Consider the following 22,751-nt stretch of genomic DNA (forward strand, 5'->3'; position numbering starts at 1 on the left):
GGAACTATTGTGGTGTATTCCGTCTCGGTAGCATCTGCTCGCTGTCCGAAACGTTACAGAAGAAACGACACCGAGTCCTATTATATTTTCCGCCGACGGGTCTAGTTTCAGTTTTTTTCAGACGTCCCGTTTGTGTCGCGAATATCAATGGAAATGATTGATCGCTGGGACTTGGTGGAAATAGACCGTCTGGAATTTATTTGAAACTGTAATGGCCTGTTTATCAAGTTATTGATTGAATTTAAAAGAAAAAGTTTTAAAAAATAGTTTGTCTTTATAATTTTTTATTTAAACAAATGGTTTTTACCAGGTTGTTCAACAAGAACGTCAAAACAGATATTTACAGTTGCAAAGTGGTCTTAATTTTTAGTACAGACAACTTAATCATGTTCCTTAATCTTCATTGTGCTTCCCCATGTCATAATCTTGTGGCATCTTCATATTTTTTGTCTTGGTTGTTGCAATAGTGGTCAATGCAATAGGACGGTCTTGCTAATGTTACAATAGTCGCGGGTTCGAATCCTGCTGGGGTATAGTTGAAAATTTCTGTTTGTGATGATAAGTTAAGAATGTTAAATTTGATAAAGAAAATCATCATGCCCTCTGGCATGATTTCTAAGTTAAGCAGTAATAGCTAAACCCTAATTGGTAAAAAGGATCCAATTTCTGAAGTTGAAAAAACTTAAGTTTTAAGGATTTACAGCAGGTGGTGTCACTGTGTATTAAATCGCATAGGGTACATTTTTAACTAACTTCATGATGACGTCCCACTCACAGGATTTACTTTTCCGTATTTGTCATTTCCCGAAGTGTGAACAATAGTATATCACACCACAACGGCCGAAAGTTGAATTTTCGACTCTGCGAAGCCTCGGGGATCATGATTTTGATTTTTATTTCATAGCCGGTCGAAAGTACGTTATCAACATTCAAAACAACAAGATCAGATCAGAAAAACCAGAATGGTGAATTGTCTTCAATTATGGATATTGTTTTGAAATTAATTAGTTAGGTTTTGTGGTATACTGAACCTATACATTGACTATACATAGTAAAACCCTCGTAGTAGCCGTCATTACACTCACACACTTACATACTTACATAATGTACATTTTGAATGACTGGCTATAACATATTCTGGGTTGTTCATTCTTTGGTTATTTCTTTGTTTCGTGGGAAAATAACTGACTTTTAATGATTATATTTGAACATTTTAAAATTATAATCATCTGTGCTTTTTCTCAGTATGTTATTGTTGGTGCCCCAGTTCTTGGAGATTTTTCACCAAACGCTATGGTGGTTTTTGATTAGTTTACTAACAGATATTCAACCATTAGCAACTCCTAAATTGGCACTCATGCCCTAGGCCTCTCGAGGATCAGAATCTGGGAAACTCATATCGATATTACGCAAATAATGAGTGTAATTTTAAGGAGTAAAAATGAGACTTTTCTCACAATACCTACCGGAATTATTTTGTGGGCAACGATTTTCATCAGGTCAAGAGGTAATAGCTCCCGTTGATATTGCAAGTCGTTAGAAAATCTACTTTCAGCGAAGCGTTTCGCAATTTGGTAGATCGATATCGCTATTGTTTACTTGCTGAACGACCTAGTAATTACTTTTGCTTCAGAGCCAATTTTAGTTTAAGGCTTCCCACAACGTAGTAGGTAGAATCGATTACTATAATAGCAATTTCATTTACAGGAGTTCTGAAAGGGACTCGACGTTCGACGGTATTTTAACGAGACTACTGGCCGCAAATCCGCCACATCGGACATTTGTTGCTTCTGTCAACGTTTGGCCCATTTGGTATTTCCCCTCGGTAACGTATATCAATTTGGATTCACGGTTGTTCGAGTGCAATTGATGTATGCGGGCGGTCGCGGTCGTTCGGATTGCAATTACTGTTGAAAGACCCCGTCGTTTTCGAAAGGGATACCTTAGATTGGATTGCGACCAGGCGCTTTAACTACATTTCGACAAAGTTTAAAGAACATTTTAGCTATATCGTTACAATGCAGCTTGATAAATTACTTATCTAACTTAGTTGCGTCCAATTTTTCAACAAAAATCATTAAAAAATTATCACTACTGATTTTTGCCAATTTTCAGAATCCTAATGGGAGAAATGCTCTGAATCTTTTGAGGCTATACGTGAATCCACTTAAATTTTAGTATCTACATATGCTATCTGATGTTCTTCAGTTAGAAAATGCCCTTTTGTTCAAAACAAATTGTAACCAGAAGTTATATGTTGAATTTATTTTACTTAAATTACTTACAAGTTAACTACATAGTTACAATCAACTACGGCTGTAGTCTGACGGAAAATTACTCTTATTGGCCTCAAAATTCAAAGATAATATTAAAAAAAACATTGATACACAATTGATAAAAGTGGAAATATTTTTGGTTTCCATAAGTGATAAATAAGTCACACAGTGATGTTTTATGGAAATTATTCTTAGGTTTATTTCTGGTGGCATTATACTATGTGTTATAAATAATTTTAAATTCATTTAACTTGTTTAAAGCTTTAACGTTGTTTAAAGCTTCGTTGTTTCGTTAATATTATATTAGGAAAATAAAATCCTACATTTTTCTGTTTAAGATTGAGAGACTAGCAGAAAAGAAAAAAATGTTTCAATAAAAATAAAATATGAAGCAAAATTAATGCCTGTTAGGTTATTTCATTTCATTGCATCTTCTCTCTATTTTTTCCTATTAATACCAACATCATGTTCTTGTATGTTTGCTCAATGATCTATAGAAGATAATGGGTACAAAATCACTAATGTATTGAAATATTCAACGGATTATTATTACTTAGTATCGATTTACCAGAGGCCTGTAATCTGTGATGTCGAGATTAATGTTGTAATACCCTGTAGGGTGGTAATTGTGACACCTTATCACATGGGTGACACAGTTCAATCAACACCGTCATTAAAACTATTTAGACGGTATTCAGTTTAGTTTAAAGGCCATAGTTTCATTACTATGGGAACCAATATCGAAAAATTATTTAAATTGATATTGGTAATAAATAAGGGTCATTATATTCGTATAGTTTGTCTTATTTTTTAACACAATGTGTAATTTACATATTACAAATAGTAAGATATAGTTAATTTTATTTAGATAGTGATAAAAGAAACCTGATTTACTTTAATTCTTTAAGGGATTTTTTATAATTACAATTATTTCAATAAGTCTATATTATCATAAAGAAATCTAATCAAATCTCTTAATATCTGCTAAAGATTTTCTATGTAATATAATATGACGATGAGTTACTACTGGTATAATAGTAGATAAATATTATTTTTATTGATATAAATTTGGTTACATGTTTTTTAATTATGTTGTTGTTAATATTGAACTTTCTCACTAATTATTTAATATATTTTTTGATTTTCAAATAAGTAGAAACATAAAAAAACCACTTCAAGCATATGTGTCTGGGAGATAAGATATATTAGTTAATAGAAGTCACGGTTTATAGTTAATATCTTCATAGGAATTTGCTCTCGGACGTCAGACCCGCCCCACATATCTATGTACGCTGCATTTGATTTAGATATTAATTAATTTCGGCCCAATGATTGTGGAAACGCTATATATGGAATGTTTCAGACGTACGGCTATTTATGGAGGGATTTGTATTAAATCAACTATTTAATTGAGTTAGTTTAGGAGTTTCGGGCTCAGAAATAACGAAAATAAAAGAGACTTCTTAGGATTTTTGGTTGTATATTCTATAACTAATTAAAATGCTGATATTTCATAAAATATTTGATATTGACCAACGTATGTGAAATATTAAATAGAGTTAGTTTTAATTTAGATGTGAGAACCAAAATTCCCAAGGAGTTGACTATAAGGCTTTTTATTTTAATTTGGATTTATAACCCAATTTAATAGAAATTATACTGGCTCTTTTGTTATTTTGACAACAAAAGGGAATCGATAAGTACCCAAATTTACTTCAGTCGTCCTTTTTATATAATTATTGCTATGTAGAATTATTATTTTCTTCTTTTTCTCATAGGGAAGATACGTGAACCTATTTTCATATTAATTTAAATTATTTTCCTCTTATTTCGAGATTACTTGGAGTTCGTTATTACCATCACCAATTTTTCTTTCAATATTTTTCATTTTGTTGCAATCATTTTTAATTTTAGTTTAATTTTCTATTCATTATATTAATCTTCCTCTTTCTGTAATTCTGTTTTTGTGTTACTTAATTATTTTTAAATTTTCTTTTACTCTGAGTTACATTTTACATGTTGTTGTAATTTTTTTTTTAATTATCTTATTTGGATTTCATTTTTATTCTTTAATATTTTTATGCTAAGTTTAATTGTTGATGAAAAAATGCCATAGCTTTTAAACAAAGAAGATTACTTTAGTGCACCTTGAAAGAGTAGATTGTGAACAAACAATATTCCTTTCACTGTTCTTTGCAGTTTCCTATTTTAATTTGTTTTTTTCTAAATAAGCTTTGAAAATTATAGTTCATTAAATGTTAACAATATATCAACTGGGCTAGCTTGTTTAAAATCATGAAGAAGTTTAATGATTTTTAGTCAGATTTGATGGTTGAGTTATATTCTGACGGAGCGGTCATAAATACTAGAATATTGTGTAACTTAAATTTTAAGAAAAGTGTTTCCAGTAATTTAAGTGAATTAGAAGACCTTTTTAATTGTTATTCTTCGTAGAGTAAACACAGTAACATCCAATAATTTGTAGAAAATATTTCTATTGTTTTACTAATAATAATATTGAAATATTCCACACCATTTAACGGATTTTGTTGATGGTAACCATTCAAATAATAGCAAATGATCTTTAGGCGAAAGAAAAACATCATTTGCTAATATAAAATCTCAAATTCTCGCAAATATTTGCCCGAGCAAATCGCGACTAAGTCAAATATTATTCGGATACTCGCTCCAGAAGGCATACAAGCCTAAATAAACTGTTATAAAGCATAAATCTCTCGTGTAATGTTACTCATCTTGCTGATAAATAAAATTAACGACGAACTAGACGATTCGAAATCGTTTAATCGATTTAACTTTACCGGGTTTTATCACAAACTGAGTCTATGGGTTTGCTCCATTATAAGAACGACCGTTTTTCATCGTAATGGTCTATATTCAAAGTGTTATTTCGCATAGAGACCGCTTGTATGTATAAATGACGGCTATTATACCGTGTTTTTGCGGAATGTGTGCCTCAAATCCTTACTATTACCCTTAAATTGGAATTTTATTCCAGAAACATGGGTGTTTCTACCTCGAGGAATTGTATATTCATAAAATATATGAATTAAGAAAATATATTTTAAGAAACATATTATTTATTTAAAAAAAAGTTGTGGTTCCGCCCGGGATCGAACCGGGGACCTTCTGCGTGTGAAGCAGACGTGATAACCACTACACTACGGGACCGTTGTATGAGAAGCTAATAAACCAGCCTTTATAATAAGTAATTTAAAAATAAAAAATTCTATAAATTGTTTTAAATCAATTCGTTTAATAGAATCTACTCGGGACGGTCTTCAATCTGTGCGGCGCTTCGTAACTTTTCCTTTTGTTCGTCATTAAGCCACTCCCAAAGAAACAATAATCTTCCTAGATGGAAGTCAGGGGTTTGCTTGGCCGAGAGAGCTGCCACAGAACTTGTTGCTTTTAGTCGGGCCGTTATTGTGCCCGAGGTCCTTTTGTAAAACTCCGGCCTCGGCTCTGCTGTTTTTGTTCCGTGGAAAGTTATCTCTCGAGGTAAATAGTTTAAGAAGTTGGAAGGGGCCAACTTGGGACTGCATTTCCTTTAACCGGGTAATTTGCGGGATCCGTGGCTCGACGGACCATGAAAATAGAAGAGAAAACGTTACGGAATTAGCGAAATTAAATCTTAGGCATTTTTCGCTTTGCTTCAAGATTTTCCATGTATTTTTTCAAACAAAATTATTTTTAGTCATAGCACAACGTGGAGAAAAAGTTCCGTTACCATTTTGATTACCTACAACTTTGCTCTAAGAAAAGATAAGTAATTTTAGTTTTTCTAAAAAGTTTACTTGGTCTTTAGATTTTTTTTATTATGATTGAAGAATTAGATAGGCTTAATGGTGGCCACGATTCGCTATGCAACTTTCGGCTCTTTTTAAGGCATTTTTCGATACCATTTTTGTAGTACAACTTGTTCTTTGCTTCAAAATAGGCCTCGGTTTCGGCGATCAGCTCTTTATTCGACGAAAATTTCTTCCCAGCGAGCATTATTTTGAGATCTGAGAGCAGGAAATAGTCGCTGCGGGCCATATCTGGAGAATACGGTGAATAAGGAAGAAATTCGAAGCGCAATTCATGGATTTTTGCCATTGTTTTTACTGGCTTATGACACGGTGCATTGTCTTGGTGAAGCAGCTTTTTCAGCAGTTTTTTTCTTCAAATGCGGCCATTTTCGGCGATTTCGTCCTTCAAGTGGTCCAATAACGCTATGTAATAGTCGCTGTTGATGGTCCTTCCTTTTTCAAGGTAGTCAATGAAAATTTTTTCATGGGCATTCCAAAATACAGACGCCATAACCACAAATGCACTCACTTTGCACAGATATTTCGCATACCCAAATATTTGTGAATATATAATAGATATAAATAGATATAATATACACGTTCAGTTGATATTTTTGGAGTGTCTGCTATTTCATTCAATTTCAATTTACGGTCATTTAAAATCATTTTGTCGATTTTTTAAATGTTTTCGTCGGTAACAACCTCTTTTGGGCGTCCATTGCGTTTACCATCTTCGGTGCTCATTTCACCATGTCTAAACTTAGCATACCAATCGTTGTTGGTTGATTTTCCTGGGGCAGTGTCCGGAAACTCGGCATCAAGCCGAGTTTTTGCTTCAACTGTATTTTTTCCCTTCAAAAAGCAATATTTTACCAATACGCGAAATTCCGTTTAATCCATTTTATTAACAATAACAAAAGTTGCTTCACTCAAGATGCTATAATTCACAAACTAATGATCCGGTAGTAGTAAATTTATACACGTATCTTTTGAGGGTTAGGGCTAGCTAAAAACATATGGATTTAATTCTAGTAGCGCCATCTATATATCAGGCCGGGGACTTTTCAATTGACCTCTTACAGTGTTGTTTTTTATTTATATATCCACAATAGCGGCTTTAACATTTTTTTTTTGATAACACTGACGAAATATAAACCTAATTATTTTCCAAATGGATGTTGAAAAAATGTTGCTGATTGAAACTTGCATTATTTGCTCTACATAATAATTTTATATCATGAAAACGTAGGGAATATGAATTTGGAACTTCTCTCAGATATATTAACACGAATTAGCAACGCTCCAAACTTCAGTAAACCGATTTCGTTCGCAGCTCTCGCCTCCATGCACAAACATAATCCGTCGTAAATTAAAATGCTCCCAAATACTACGACATCCGAGTAACATCTTCCTCGAGAGTTCGAGCAAATCTTTTCAGGAAACTTTTCCATCGGCCTCCAGGCCTCCAGACGAAAGGTAAAAGGTCAGGAAGCAATCAAATTATCTGTTAACAAGCAAGAATCTTCCTGCTATTCTTACTGCCTACCTGTTGTGTTACGTCGAGAGTATTTTGTATGAAATAGTTCATTAGTTTGAAACGTATTGTTGTATTAAAACGTTTCGAACGCATTTCAATGCTTTGTTAAACCCTATGGAAGCTAAATGAAGACGGCTACAATTGGTTGAAACATTACTGTGTATGTTTAAATTATTCTAACACATTGTAAAGCCACATTCATAAAAAATATTATGTTGATTATTGGTATTAGCTTTTAAATGACCCTCATATCAGTATAATGTGATTTTTATTGCTAAATCTGTTTGCCCAATACATGGTAATGATATAATAGTAAATTTGGTGAAAAAAAGCTAATGTTAATAAAGACTGTGGCTGATCTTTGATTAAGGTATCAGTCGTTGTTAAACAGATCGATTAAGAAACATTTACATCTTCAAAACTATCGTTTAAATACATATGCTTATTTTTAATTTATTAATGGCCTAAAAATTGACTTAAAATGATAGAATAATTGTTTTAACAACAACTTAAAACTGTATTCTATGATAATAAAGTTCTCTTAATTAACAAGACATTCATTTGTTTTTTTTATGTTAAACATGTTCAATCTCTATTCTATTGCAGTGTTTTTTTTTCTGATAACTTCTTGCCTAATGTTTTGAATAGGTATATCACATTCTTGGAGCTGTTTTCTTTAAATTTTTCAATCTCTCTTTCAATTTTAAATATTCGGTGGTTCTTAGAAAAGTCCATCTTACCAAACCTTATCATGGTGATTTTAAAGGGATACTATAGTCTATCCAATAAAACAGCGATGCACGTTACCAAATTTAACGTCACTATACCTCAATGTTGCTGTATCAAATTAGGCTTCTGGTTTATGACGTTTGCTGGTTTATAACCACTAATTATTATCACTAACGTGACATTTGACAGCAAGGTCGACCAGTACCAATACAAATTGAATATTATAGATTGATCTGGTTACTTATTCCGACGCATCAGATATCATTCTGTCCCTTTTTAGTTATGGTAAAATGAGAAAGAAAATCCGCCCCGAGTTCATATTCGATGACATCTATAACGTGTATTGTCTGTTTTATTGGAAGGACCATGTGCATTATAACATCTGGTCAATTGTTGAATGTCTTTTTTTATAAAAACAAAGTGACGTGCAGGTTCTTTCTTCTCTGATTTTTAACTATTTTGCAAAATTTTTCAACCAGTGGTAATGAAATTTGTTGGGTTTCCAGGTTGTTTCGAGAAAATAATATTTTCACTAATTGTCCAAGAATTTGAGATATATTTTAGTAAAACTACTGTATTAACCAGTATGGTGGTATACCACCTTGATCAATATCAATTTAAACTACAATATCAATTGAATATTTCAATTTATTTTTATAGTACCTCCCAATTTTCTCGCAGAATACAATTTGTAATAATTGTTTTAATATATTATCACTATCAAACGACAAAACTAGCCAAAACCGCTGTATAAGTAAGCGGCAGGCAATACGAAACAAACCAATCCAATTTAAATACACACCTTCTCTGTTTCGAAAGCGAACCAGCGAGAAATTCTAACTGACGCTGTATGCAGAGCGGCAAAGCTGCGAGATATAGTCGGCCCCGGGGAGCAGGACGGTGGTATAGAGAGGAACTTAAAGTTGCTATGATAACCGAGAATATTTACTGCTTTTGGAGCCGATTCAGATGCTGTAAAAACTTCTCGCTTCGGATAAGGAGCTATATTTTTCGTTCTGTGTTGTTCGGTAAAATCTCAGGTGTATTTTTTTGTATACGTATATCTCAATCTATATAACCGTTGTTGGAGAATCTTTTATACAATATGATAATTTATGATGGAGGTTAAATTCTTTATTTCGTTGCTATAAACATGTTCCAATACAGTTTTCAACATGATCTAAACCATTTTGTGTTATTATGTATCAATATAAAGGACTAAGGAACGGAGTGTGATTAGAGTTAAGAAAACAACCAAAATGTAATTAGCATTAGTTTTTTTGGGAAGCAGGAGAAACTTTGCTCGAGATAGATCCTTGTAATAAGATTTCAAGGTAACACTATATATAAGTTCGTTAAAAAATCAGGTTTAAAGGAATTAAGAGAGGTTGAGGAAGCTACCGAAATAAGGTAAGAATTATTCAACATTTAACAATTTTTATAATTATTATCTCGTATTTTGGTCATCTAATGACTAAATTTATTAAACAACCTAGTAGTTTTAAAATAAAATGTACTATATTGTATGAAGTCGAATATTCACTCTTGCATACCACGCAACTAGATGTAAATAGCGACGAAAATGTTTGGTAAATAGTTGAATAATCGAGAAAGGAACTGTATTTTTCCCTTCAAAAAGCAATATTTTACCAATACGCGAAATTCCGTTTAATCCAATTTATTCACAATAACAAAAGTTGCTTCACTCAAGATGCTATAATTCACAAACTAATGATCCGATAGTTATTAAATTTATACACGTATCTTTTGAGGGTTAGGGCTAACTAAAAACATATGGATTTAATTCTAGTAGCGCCATCTATATGTCAGGCCGGGGACTTTTGAATTGACCTTTTACAGTGTTGTTACTGAAATAAGGTAAGAATTATTCAACATTTAACAATTTTTATAATTATTATCTCGTATTTTGGTCATCTAATGACTAAATTTATTAAACAACCTAGTAGTTTTAAAATAAAATGTACTATATTGTATGAAGTCGAATATTCACTCTTGCATACCACGCAACTAGATGTAAATAGCGACGAAAATGTTTGGTAAATAGTTGAATAGTCGAGAAAGGATGCGGATAATCTCATATTCAACAAATTTTGCTATTGTAGCGCTTCATGTAACGTAGATATATTCGAAAGCAGCTCGGCGAATTATGCTGATAAAAGTACAAATATGTTTAAAACGTTAATATTTTAAAATATCGTGTAGTTTAATAACGAGATAAGCTTGATAAATATTGGACAGCTTCACGTATAGGTAGTTGAACGAGTTACATAATTTTTCATAATTGTGTAGGTTATGATAGGCCACTTAGTTAACCTACAACGAAAAGCAACAATATTTTCTTTACTAAATTTGAAGACTACAGCACCGAAAGCAATTTAACGTGTTTTTTCGTATCTTTCTCCCCAAAATACGTAAATCTTGAATTTTTTATTTTTATCCTAGAGGTTTGTGGCAATTTCTCCATGTCATGAAAATTTGCGATATTTTGATATTTTCAATATACTTGCTGTAATTTTCGTCTAGTAATTGCAGAATAATGCAATTTACAGAAGTTATAAAGAATTTAACGCTGAATGGAATGGTTGTATAATGAATTTTCTACAGCTCTTGGTTATTAAGTTATACAATGAAAATTATATTTTCAAAAAATGAGTGGATTCGTCTTTAGATAATATATCTTAAAAAATATAAATTCTAAAGCAATTTAACATGGATTTTCGCATATTTCACCCCAAAATACGTATATTTCGAATGTTTTATCCTTATCCGAGAGATAAAAATTTTTGGCACTTTTTCCATGTATATAGTCATGAAAATTTGTGATTTTTTGCCATTTTCAATATATTTGCTGTAATTTCCGTTTAAATAATTGCAAGTTATTGAAATTTACAGGAGTTATAAAGAATTTAACGCTGAATGGAATGGTTCTATAATGAATTTTCTACAGCTCTTGGTTATTAAGTTATACAATGAAAATTATATTTTCAAAAAATGAGTGGATTCGTCTTTAGATAATATATCTTAAAAAATATAAATTCTAAAGCAATTTAACATGGATTTTCGTATATTTCACTCCAAAATACGTATATTTCAAATGTTTTATCCTTATCCGAGAGATAAAATTTTTTTCACTTTTTCCATGTATATAGTCATGAAAATTTGTGATTTTTTGCCATTTTCAATATATTTGCTGTAATTTCCGTTTAAATAATTGCAAGTTATTGAAATTTACAGGACTTATAAAGAATTTAACGCTGAATGGAATGGTTGTATAATGAATTTTCTACAGCTCTTGGTTATTAAGTTATACCATGAAAATTATATTTTCAAAAAATGAGTGGATTCGTCTTTAGATAATATATCTTAAAAAATATAAATTCTAAAGCAATTTAACATGGATTTTCGTATATTTCACCCCAAAATACGTATATTTCGAATGTTTTATCCTTATCCGAGAGATAAAAATTTTTGGCACTTTTTCCAATGTATATAGTCATGAAAATTTGTGATTTTTTGCCATTTTCAATATATTTGCTGTAATTTCCGTTTAAATAATTGCAAGTTATTGAAATTTACAGGAGTTATAAAGAATTTAACGCTGAATGGAATGGTTGTATAATGAATTTTCTACAGCTCTTGGTTATTAAGTTATACCATGAAAATTATATTTTCAAAAAATGAGTGGATTCGTCTTTAGATAATATATCTTAAAAAATATAAATTCTAAAGCAATTTAACATGGATTTTCGTATATTTCACCCCAAAATACGTATATTTCGAATGTTTTATCCTTATCCGAGAGATAAAAATTTTTAGCACTTTTTCCATATATATAGTCATGAAAATTTGTGATTTTTTGCCATTTTCAATATATTTGCTGTAATTTCCGTTTAAGTGATTGCAAGTTATTGAAATTTACAGGAGTTATAAAGAATTTAACGCTGAATGGAATGGTTCTATAATGAATTTTCTACAGCTCTTGGTTATTAAGTTATACCATGAAAATTATATTTTCAAAAAATGAGTGGATTCGTCTTTAGATAATATATCTTAAAAAATATAAATTCTAAAGTAATTTAATATGGATTTTCATATATTTCACTCCAAAATACGTATATTTCGAATGTTTTATCCTTATCCGAGAGATAAAAATTTTTGGCACTTTTTCCATGTATATAGTCATGAAAATTTGTGATTTTTTGCCATTTTCAATATATTTGCTGTAATTTCCGTTTAAATAATTGCAAGTTATTGAAATTTACAGGAGTTATAAAGAATTTAACGCTGAATGGAATGGTTGCATAATGAATTTTCTACAGCTCTTGGTTATTAAGTTATACAATGAAAATTATATTTTCAAAAAATGAGTGGATTCGTCTTTAGATAATATATTTTAAAAAATATAAATTCTAAAGAAATTTAACATGGATTTTCGCATATTTCATCCCAAAATACGTATATTTCGAATGTTTTATCCTTATCCGAGAGATAAAAATTTTTGGCACTTTTTCCATGTATATAGTCATGAAAATTTGTGATTTTTTGCCATTTTCAATATATTTGCTGTAATTTCCGTTTAAATAATTGCAAGTTATTGAAATTTACAGGAGTTATAAAGAATTTAAGGCTGAATGGAATAGTTGTATAATGAATTTTCTACAGCTCTTGGTTATTAAGTTATACCATGAAAATTATATTTTCAAAAAATGAGTGGATTCGTCTTTAGATAATATATCTTAAAAAATATAAATTCTAAAGCAATTTAACATGGATTTTCGTATATTTCACCCCAAAATACGTATATTTCGAATGTTTTATCCTTATCCGAGAGATAAAAATTTTTGGCACTTTTTCCATGTATATAGTCATGAAAATTTGTGATTTTTTGCCATTTTCAATATATTTGCTGTAATTTCCGTTTAAATAATTGCAAGTTATTGAAATTTACAGGAGTTATAAAGAATTTAACGCTGAATGGAATGGTTGTATAATGAATTTTCTACAGCTCTTGGTTATTAAGTTATACCATGAAAATTATATTTTCAAAAAATGAGTGGATTCGTCTTTAGATAATATATCTTAAAAAATATAAATTCTAAAGCAATTTAACATGGATTTTCGTATATTTCACCCCAAAATACGTATATTTCGAATGTTTTATCCTTATCCGAGAGATAAAAATTTTTAGCACTTTTTCCATATATATAGTCATGAAAATTTGTGATTTTTTGCCATTTTCAATATATTTGCTGTAATTTCCGTTTAAGTGATTGCAAGTTATTGAAATTTACAAGAGTTATAAAGAATTTAACGCTGAATGGAATGGTTCTATAATGAATTTTCTACAGCTCTTGGTTATTAAGTTATACCATGAAAATTATATTTTCAAAAAATGAGTGGATTCGTCTTTAGATAATATATCTTAAAAAATATAAATTCTAAAGCAATTTAACATGGATTTTCGTATATTTCACTCCAAAATACGTATATTTCAAATGTTTTATCCTTATCCGAGAGATAAAAATTTTTGGCACTTTTTCCATGTAGTCATGAAAATTTGTGATTTTTTGCCATTTTCAATATATTTGCTGTAATTTCCGTTTAAATAATTGCAAGTTATTGAAATTTACAGGAGTTATAAAGAATTTAACGCTGAATGGAATGGTTGTATAATGAATTTTCTACAGCTCTTGGTTATTAAGTTATACAATGAAAATTATATTTTCAAAAAATGAGTGGATTCGTCTTTAGATAATATATTTAAAAAAATATAAATTCTAAAGAAATTTAAAATGGATTTTCGTATATTTCACCCTAAAATACGTATATTTCGAATGTTTTATCCTTATCCGAGAGATAAAAATTTTTGGCACTTTTTCCAATGTATATAGTCATGAAAATTTGTGATTTTTTGCCATTTTCAATATATTTGCTGTAATTTCCGTTTAAATAATTGCAAGTTATTGAAATTTACAGGAGTTATAAAGAATTTAAGGCTGAATGGAATGGTTGTATAATGTATTTTCTACAGCTCTTGGTTATTAAGTTATACAATGAAAATTATATTTTCAAAAAATGAGTGGATTCGTCTTTAGATAATATATCTTAAAAAATATAAATTCTAAAGCAATTTAACATGGATTTTCGTATATTTCACCCCAAAATACGTATATTTCGAATGTTTTATCCTTATCCGAGAGATAAAAATTTTTGGCACTTTTTCCATGTATATAGTCATGAAAATTTGTGATTTTTTGCCATTTTCAATATATTTGCTGTAATTTCCGTTTAAGTAATTGCAAGTTATTGAAATTTACAGGAGTTATAAAGAATTTAACGCTGAATGGAATGGCTGTACATTGAATTTTCTATATCTCTTGGTTATTAAGTTATACAATGAAAATTATATTTTCAAAAAATAAGTGGATTCGTATTTAGATAATATATCTTAAAAAATATAAATTCTAAAGCAATTTAACATGAATTTTCGTATATTTCACCCCAAAATACGTATATTTCGAATGTTTTATCATTATCCGAGAGATAAAAATTTTTGGCACTTTTTCCCTGTATATAGTCATAAAAATTTGTGAGTTTTTGCCATTTTCAATATATTTGCTGTAATTTCCGTTTAAGTAATTGCAGGTTATTGAAGTTTACGGTGGTTATAAAAAATTTAACGCTGAATGGAATGGTTGTATAATGAATTTTCTACAGCTCTTGGTTATCAAGTTATACAATGAAAATTAATTTTCAAGAAATGAGTGGATTCGTCTTTAGATAATATATCTTAAAAAATATAAATTCTACAGCAATTTAACATGGATTTTCGTATATTTCACCCCAAAATATGTATATTTCGAATGTTTTATCTTTATCCTAAAGATACAATATTTTGGCTCATAATATAATAATAACAACATTGAGTTTGTCCGTAATTAATTTTTCCTTAATGCATTAATATAGCGCAAAATTCATTTTATTTAGTAAACATTATATTTAGTGATTACGAACGAAAATCCACAACCATTTTCGAGAAGAAAACATCTGAAACATAAAAGAACGGAAAACAACATTAACGCACGAAAAGCAACGCGACTAAGTTTGTTGTCCTTTTCGCACTGTTTCTCTTTTGAGGCCGTCATTAAATCTACAGGTTATTAACAATACAGAGTCTCTTTTGTCGCCTCTCGCGTTTTTTTCTTCTTTTCGCTGACGTGATGAGCTTATATTCAGTTGGGAGGCTTTTGTTTGCGCTTAAATAAAGGTGAATCGCGCGAGGATAATGACAAATGAAATGTAAGCATGCCGGCAACGTTATTTACAAAAGAAAATCTCGCTACGGTCGACGGCGAGGCACCGAAACAGGCAACAGGGTTCATGTCATAAAAGTTTTGCACCTTAGCCTTGATTGAATGTACGTACTTGCGCTTAGGTCCGATGATTGTTTAACAAGTCTAATCTAGATTATAGTTAATTATAATATAAGAATCACTAGAGATTTTAAGAAATAAAAGCATTCAGCGTTTAGTGTTACTATTCATTGTTTTCTATGACCTTAGTCTATCGAGCAGGTACCATAAAAAATAATCTAAATAAACTTACAAGTCCCAAGACGTTAATACCATCGGAAAAATTAGGCATTCCTTGGGAGTACTTTTGGTGAATATACTGATTTCGAGAAGAATTCTCATTACATGTTGAGGAAGGTCTTCAGGAAGAGTCATACGGGCTCCGAAATGAAATTCTCTTATTTTAAGTTCATGCTTTAAGCTCTTCGCTTAATCAATTATTACCTGAAGTGTAATAAAGCAGTTCATCTTCCACTGAATATACAGGGGAATTTTTTTAAGTGTATATTCTATTTGCACATGTGCTTTCATACATTATACATTTTCCTGGAGTGTGTTATTGCAGTGTGGAATGTTGAACGGAACTAGCAACAAAAATTAAGAAAACGATAAAAAATCGCAAATTTCCACGTGTCTCTATATATACATGGTAGAGTGTCTTACTCTATTTAATATGTTAATTTTTTATTTCTTGAATAAAGATAAATTGTTTAAAATATATGTAATTTTGGTTGAAAAATATGAAAATCCATGTTAAGTTGCTTTAGAATTCATAGTTTTCAAGACATATGACACACAGAAGAATTTATTTAATTCTTAAAAATGTACTTTCCACTGTTTATCTTAAAAACCAAGGACATAATAAAAATCATAATTTTATCATCTAATTCAGCGTAAAATTATTTACGGTCCCTAAGATTTTTATTAGTCTGCAATCATTTAAACGAACGTTACAGAAAAAAGTGTGGAAATGGCAAAAAATTGCTAATGTTCATAACTATTAACATGTAAAAATTAATAACATTATCTCTCGGTTGAAGATAGAACATTTAAAATATATACTATATAAACGGAATTTCATTATTTTTTTAAATATACTTTTCGTGATATAATTTAAGAACTAAGTATTGTTGAAAAGTTGTGAAATCCTGTACATTGCCTGTAACTTTAATTAACCTGCTTATATTTGAATAGAAGTGGCAGTAAAAATATTCACGAGATATATGGAAAAAGAGCTAACATTTTTTGCCTTTCAGATAAAGATGAGACATTCAAGATAGTTGTATTTTGGGATGAAATATTCGAAAATCCATATTAAATTGCATTAAAATGTATAGTTTTTAAGATATGTAACATAATCAAATATTCACACATTTGTTGAAAATGCAATGTTCATTGTATAAGTTAAAACTAAAGATTATATAAAAATTATTATACCACCACATATTATACCAGATTGGGCGTACATTTTTTGTAATTGCTACAGTTTTTATTATCCTATTGTTATTTGAACGGGAAAAGACAGAAAAATAGCAAATTTCTTAGGACTAAAATATATTTTTCATAATATGATTTGAAATCTACACATTGGCCAAAATTATCATATCACTGTTTGATTCAACGTACAATGCTTCATAACTTTTCTGTAGTGTTCATTAATCTGCGATTTCTTGAACTGAATCGGTAGCAAAAAAACACGAAAATGTCACAATATTGTAAATCTTCACTACTATATTTACATAAAAGCGTCAACATTAATTGAGACTGGCAAATTAATAATTCGAAATATATCTACGCTTAGTGTATTGCACATTGACCTTAAACAGCTTTGTATATAAAAATTAACAAATTAAACGAAGATGAGAATATTACAAGGCCATGGACAAGCAGCAAATATCCACAAAAGAACCACCACCATCATCATTCACCAATTAAACTCAACAAACCCGAAAAAGTAACGGTTACCATTCCCACGGGCTCCTATTTGCCGAACCTCTGACAACGACTCGATCCTCTCTCCCTCCGCCCGCCTCTCTCTCTCCTCCAACGATCGAGAAAAAAGGGTTAAAAACGAAATTGCGAAAAGCAATCTAAACACGATAAGAACCGAATTCAATTTCGGTCACGAAAATATAATTTACATAAAACGGGGCACGTTTCCCCGTTTAGAACAAGGACTCGGGAGAGGAAAACAGCCGAAACTGTCGAGTTATGAATGTTCCGATTCATCTACGAACATTTTCTCCGTTCGACGCCGTAGTTGCTCGATTATTTCTCCTGGTAACGGTCGTGCGAGTCAAATGAGCTGGAAATTCCGCCATAGTTCTGCGGAGGTGTCGTTCATGCGTAGGATAATTTTGTTGGGAATGTATCAGTGGAATTAAAAAGCAACAATACCCTTAGTGAAAGCAAATCTAAATGTTTGGGATCATTTCACTGAAAGACGCGTTATTTAAAAGTTATAGATAACTTAAAATTTCTTTTACCCAACTTTGTAAGCCTAACCCTTTAAAAACATGCTCTTAAGAGGATTTTTCAAAATTCAAATTATTTTCGTCTCCATCTAAAAACGAAAGTTTAAACATGATTTTCTCGAGACCAATTTCTTCCAGACAATCGACATGACAACTCATAAATTGGTTTAGTCGTTCTTGAGTTATAACTGATGTAACTAGTCCGAAGGGGGAGGAAACACCCTTTCTCTTTTTTTCTATCGTCCATAATTCCTGACACTCCTAAATTTGCAGTAATATTAATAAAAGTTTTTGGGTACTAGCCCTTTCAGGATTTCTATTGGGTAATCCTCTACTAGTTTCACATAAACCATAGATTCTTCTTTTACAACTACAAAAAGAAGAAAAACATAGAGAAAATATGTATAGTCAGTTCAAAGTTACTTTGTACATACGTTATTCAAATTTGTGACATCAAAACGTCGCAATGTTGCCGCATCAACTTCGAGTTTTAGTTCAGTTTGGTTTTGACATACAACAAAATTCTAAACCAAATAAAATATTTGAACAAAAATTTTATCAAATATAATTTATATTAACATTATAGTACATCTGAAAACTACAATTAATTATGCAGCCAAAATAGTTAAATAAAATAGCAGTAAAACCTCTTATCTCTATTGTTTTCAAGAATTTTGCATACGTCTGACAACCGGTTGCCTTTGACAGGCTCATTCGTTTACTTATTCGAACTAAAGGAAAATATCTGATTGTCTGATTTTACAACGAATTTACAGAGTGCGGCAGGCAATACATTAAACATCTTGATGACGTGTATACAAAAAACTTTGAATAGACAATATATTAGTTTTGCCGAATTAGTCGTTATTGTTTCCAAAATTAAATTAAAATTTCCAAAAATTTTAATATAGTAGTTTTATTGGTTGCTAGGCAAAAAAACAGTTAGAGCATATTGTATTACGACAATCCGTAACGAAGACATTAATGGAATAATCCAATAAACCGAATAAAACTTTTACTGCAAATACTTGCCGACATCAACTGGGTAAACTAATCCACTCATAGTTGTAAAAACGACAAGATAGACAACCCAGACTTTGCAAAAGTTCTGAAAGGTACAATGTTGCAGCTTGAACTTGAAATTCACCCACACTCTGTTCACCACTTGCGTCTTCTGGTTACCAGTTGTTTAGATCGATACAGCATCATACGGTTTCACAGTTTTGGATCGTAGGGCTCATAGATATGGGAAAAGGTTGCAGAAAATAACTTAAAACATTTTGAATAGCATACAAATTTACCAATTTTTCTCAATAAATGCCTTTATAAATTGAAAAAATGAATCGCCGTGCTTGTATATTATCATCAACTATATTTTTGTGATGTAAATATAATAACGATCTATATATAATGATAAACATATTATTTTAAAAGTAAAATTATCTTTACCGAGTGTTTCGCGTAATTGGAATCGCAAGGAGACGAGCTAAGATGAAACGAAATTGGTAAAAATGATCGAAATTTTCCGAAACCACAAAGAAGAAACTTGGTAAATAAGCGCCCAAGACAGCTCGTGTGGAAAATTTAAAATATCGCCGGGATATGTCGGGAAAATAAGCAAATAACTCGGTCTGTGACGAGAAAGATCACTTTCGCGTCCTCATGCTAATATATTCACGTCAAAGGAAAATTGTTTGTTGTTTCTCGTTAATTCGTCTTCATTTTTTCAGGTGGAATTTTATCCGACCATAAAGAAACAAAAACAATAAGGCGGTGTATGAGTATAAGCTGTTGTATTTGATTTTTTAAATAGTTTCGCAAGGGATATATAAAATGGAAAACCTTTATCGAAATAACCACTTATTTATTTAAAACGATATTTTGAAACTACCTTTCGATCGATACATATTTTAAAAGCTTCGATACCTTCGTAAATTGTTTTTCGCCATTGCAACTCGATATTCTTTAAATCCTCTTCGATTAAATTGTACGATATAGCGAATAAAATAATAAAAACCCGATATGAACTATTAAAACCGAAACAATTTTATTTGGATTCAATTTGAACTTCTACCATTTTCAATAAGTCATGATTTATTGTAAATTTATGGTTGAAATAAAAACTAATTACATTGTATTGGTACTAAACGATCAGTTTTCATTAACGTTGTATTCGTTCTTGTAGGACAGGGATTGGTTTCTATTATTATCTATTAATTGCCAATTTATGATGTAGTTAGTCAGGTAGCGCCAAGGCAGCAAACTGTTAATTGTATTTGATCTGTGTTTAGTAATTGTTAATTGTGGTTATATTGAGTTGCAGGGAGAGAGAAAGGGGTTAGAAAGAGGTGGATAGGAGAAGGACCGAGACTCCTTTTTAAATTGTTGAAACTATCTAATTCTTTATAAAAACTAGCTTCTTTTGAAATCCATGACGAAACAATAGAATTTTGGAGAAATGTTGCAAAATACTCTAGAAAATACATGGAAAATCTAAGATAATGTAGGAGAAATAATAATTTACATAAAAGATCCCTTAAAAATAGTAATCTATGGTGTAACTCTTTGTTAAACCTTGAGAAATAATAGGAGACGGACAAGTAAACAGGTATCTAATAGAAATAATAACACTTCATCATCAAATTATGAGCTGATCATCTTTATGTTATAATCCTAGATATCCAATTATATAAGAAATAATGTTTGACGCGAAATAGCACTGTGAATGTGATTACAGTAGTTGCTAGGAAGCTAGAGGAAGGAAAAGAAGCCAAATACTTTTGATACTCGTGTTCACTCAACCACTTATCATTTGATATGTAAGCGAAAAGGAAAAATTTGATGAAAATTCGGAATCTCAATTTTCAAAGTAGAAGAACTTTTGATTAAGTAAATTAATAACCTTTAAATCTTTATATTGGAATACTATGTTTATTGTTGTCATTCAAACGCTACAGTATGACATGATTTTTAAGAATTACTATTGATATGCGGCCTTAAATCCATCTCTAAGGAAAAACGAAATCATTTTCACCCCATAATACAGTCATAATTATTGGAGCTAGGATGAATTGATAACGAAGAAGAAGACGATGAAGTGATGATATATGCCGAAGTGGATCAATAACTATAATGAAACAATAAATATATATGAAAAAACAATATATAGACCTAGCCGAATACATCACGTATACACGTATACGATACAAAATAGAAAATATTGTTATGTACGCTCTCTGTTGTATCAAAACAATGAAAAACAATATGGAGCATGGAGCAGCCATTTTCCAGGAAAACAATATTTTCATTAGTTTCAATATACGCAGTAATATAAAATCAAAAAATATAACGAATCCATTGTGGAATATTATTAATTCAGCTGTAGAACGAAAAACGAACGAATATCCATAACTCTAATATATTTCCGCGAAAATATGCAAATTATATTTCGCGTAGTTTAAAATTGAAATAGATAACCGGATATCTGGTAGCCACATCGGAAAAATCCAGTTGCGGATATTGGAGATTAAAAACCCGATGGGTTTTACTCCGATTTTCTTTTTTTCGTTCTGCAATATCGAGGAATGTCGGATATGCAGGGTTTTGGTTCATTAATTTAATTCATTCCATGTTTTAGGTCGATATTTTTTTAAAATTTAATTTTGAATTACTAGCTATGATTTGGATTAAAAGATAACAAGAAGATTATTTTGAATACAGTAATATTCAGTAACTCTCCGTAAAATAGTAAAATACTTTATTTAGCTATATATTTTAATACATAATTTACATAATTTATTAGAATATGATACCAACATTATATATAATGATTGCATTATTATTAAGTTGCTTTCTGTAGTTTTTCCAAATTATTGCTTAATTAAAACTTTGTAATTATATATTGATTCGTTTTTCTATTTACATATAATTAGATTTAATTGAAAAACTTTCATCAAGGCAAACGATTCGAGATTCGATACAAATCTCGACGTGTTGTCTCTAATATTCCTCGTTAACTGGTAACTAAACTTGTTAATAGTTCAATAGTTTTAAACTAACCCGCAGCCTAATAAGTTTATAACTCGATATTGAACAAGTGGGAGATCTCTAACGAATGTGGACTTCAAAAAATGTATTACTGAACTTTAACGGACTATAACAGATCAAATATTATGAATTTCGAATATTGGAATCTCGTAATATGGTTCCAAATATTGGTTTTTCTGTAAAATATATTAAAATATTATAGAAAAAGTCCTATACACGAGCTTCTTGCTTTTATAAATAAAGAAAACTATCTATATTGCTGAAATATCAACAAGTAGCAAGGAAACTCTCTCAAATCTCATGAATCATTTTAAATTTTACGAAGTTTAAGTTCGTTAGGAAGTGCTGTCTTTTGTTAGCGCTGATTTATATACATTTATTTTCTATTCTTAATATTTGTTTTATAGTTATTCTATTTATTTTATATTAGCGTATCTATTAATGTCACTTAATGTATTTATTGAGTCACTAATATGTACTTCTTTAAAGTATCCATTAATTTTCAT

The 22,751-nt window shown here is 30.4% G+C and overlaps 1 non-coding gene across 1 annotated transcript; it reads right to left on the bottom strand.

The window, feature by feature from the left end:
- Nucleotides 1-5,392: 5,392 nt before the first annotated feature.
- On the bottom strand, nt 5,393-5,465 carry TRNAV-CAC (transfer RNA valine (anticodon CAC)). Its single transcript has one exon. It is a non-coding gene; the product is annotated as a tRNA-Val (tRNA).
- Between the last annotated feature and the right edge of the window lie 17,286 nt (nt 5,466-22,751).

Source organism: Rhynchophorus ferrugineus, unplaced genomic scaffold, assembly GCF_030347505.1.
Source record: "Rhynchophorus ferrugineus isolate W39M unplaced genomic scaffold, kcgeb_rfMv2 rfM11, whole genome shotgun sequence".
Lineage (NCBI taxonomy): Eukaryota > Metazoa > Arthropoda > Insecta > Coleoptera > Curculionidae > Rhynchophorus > Rhynchophorus ferrugineus.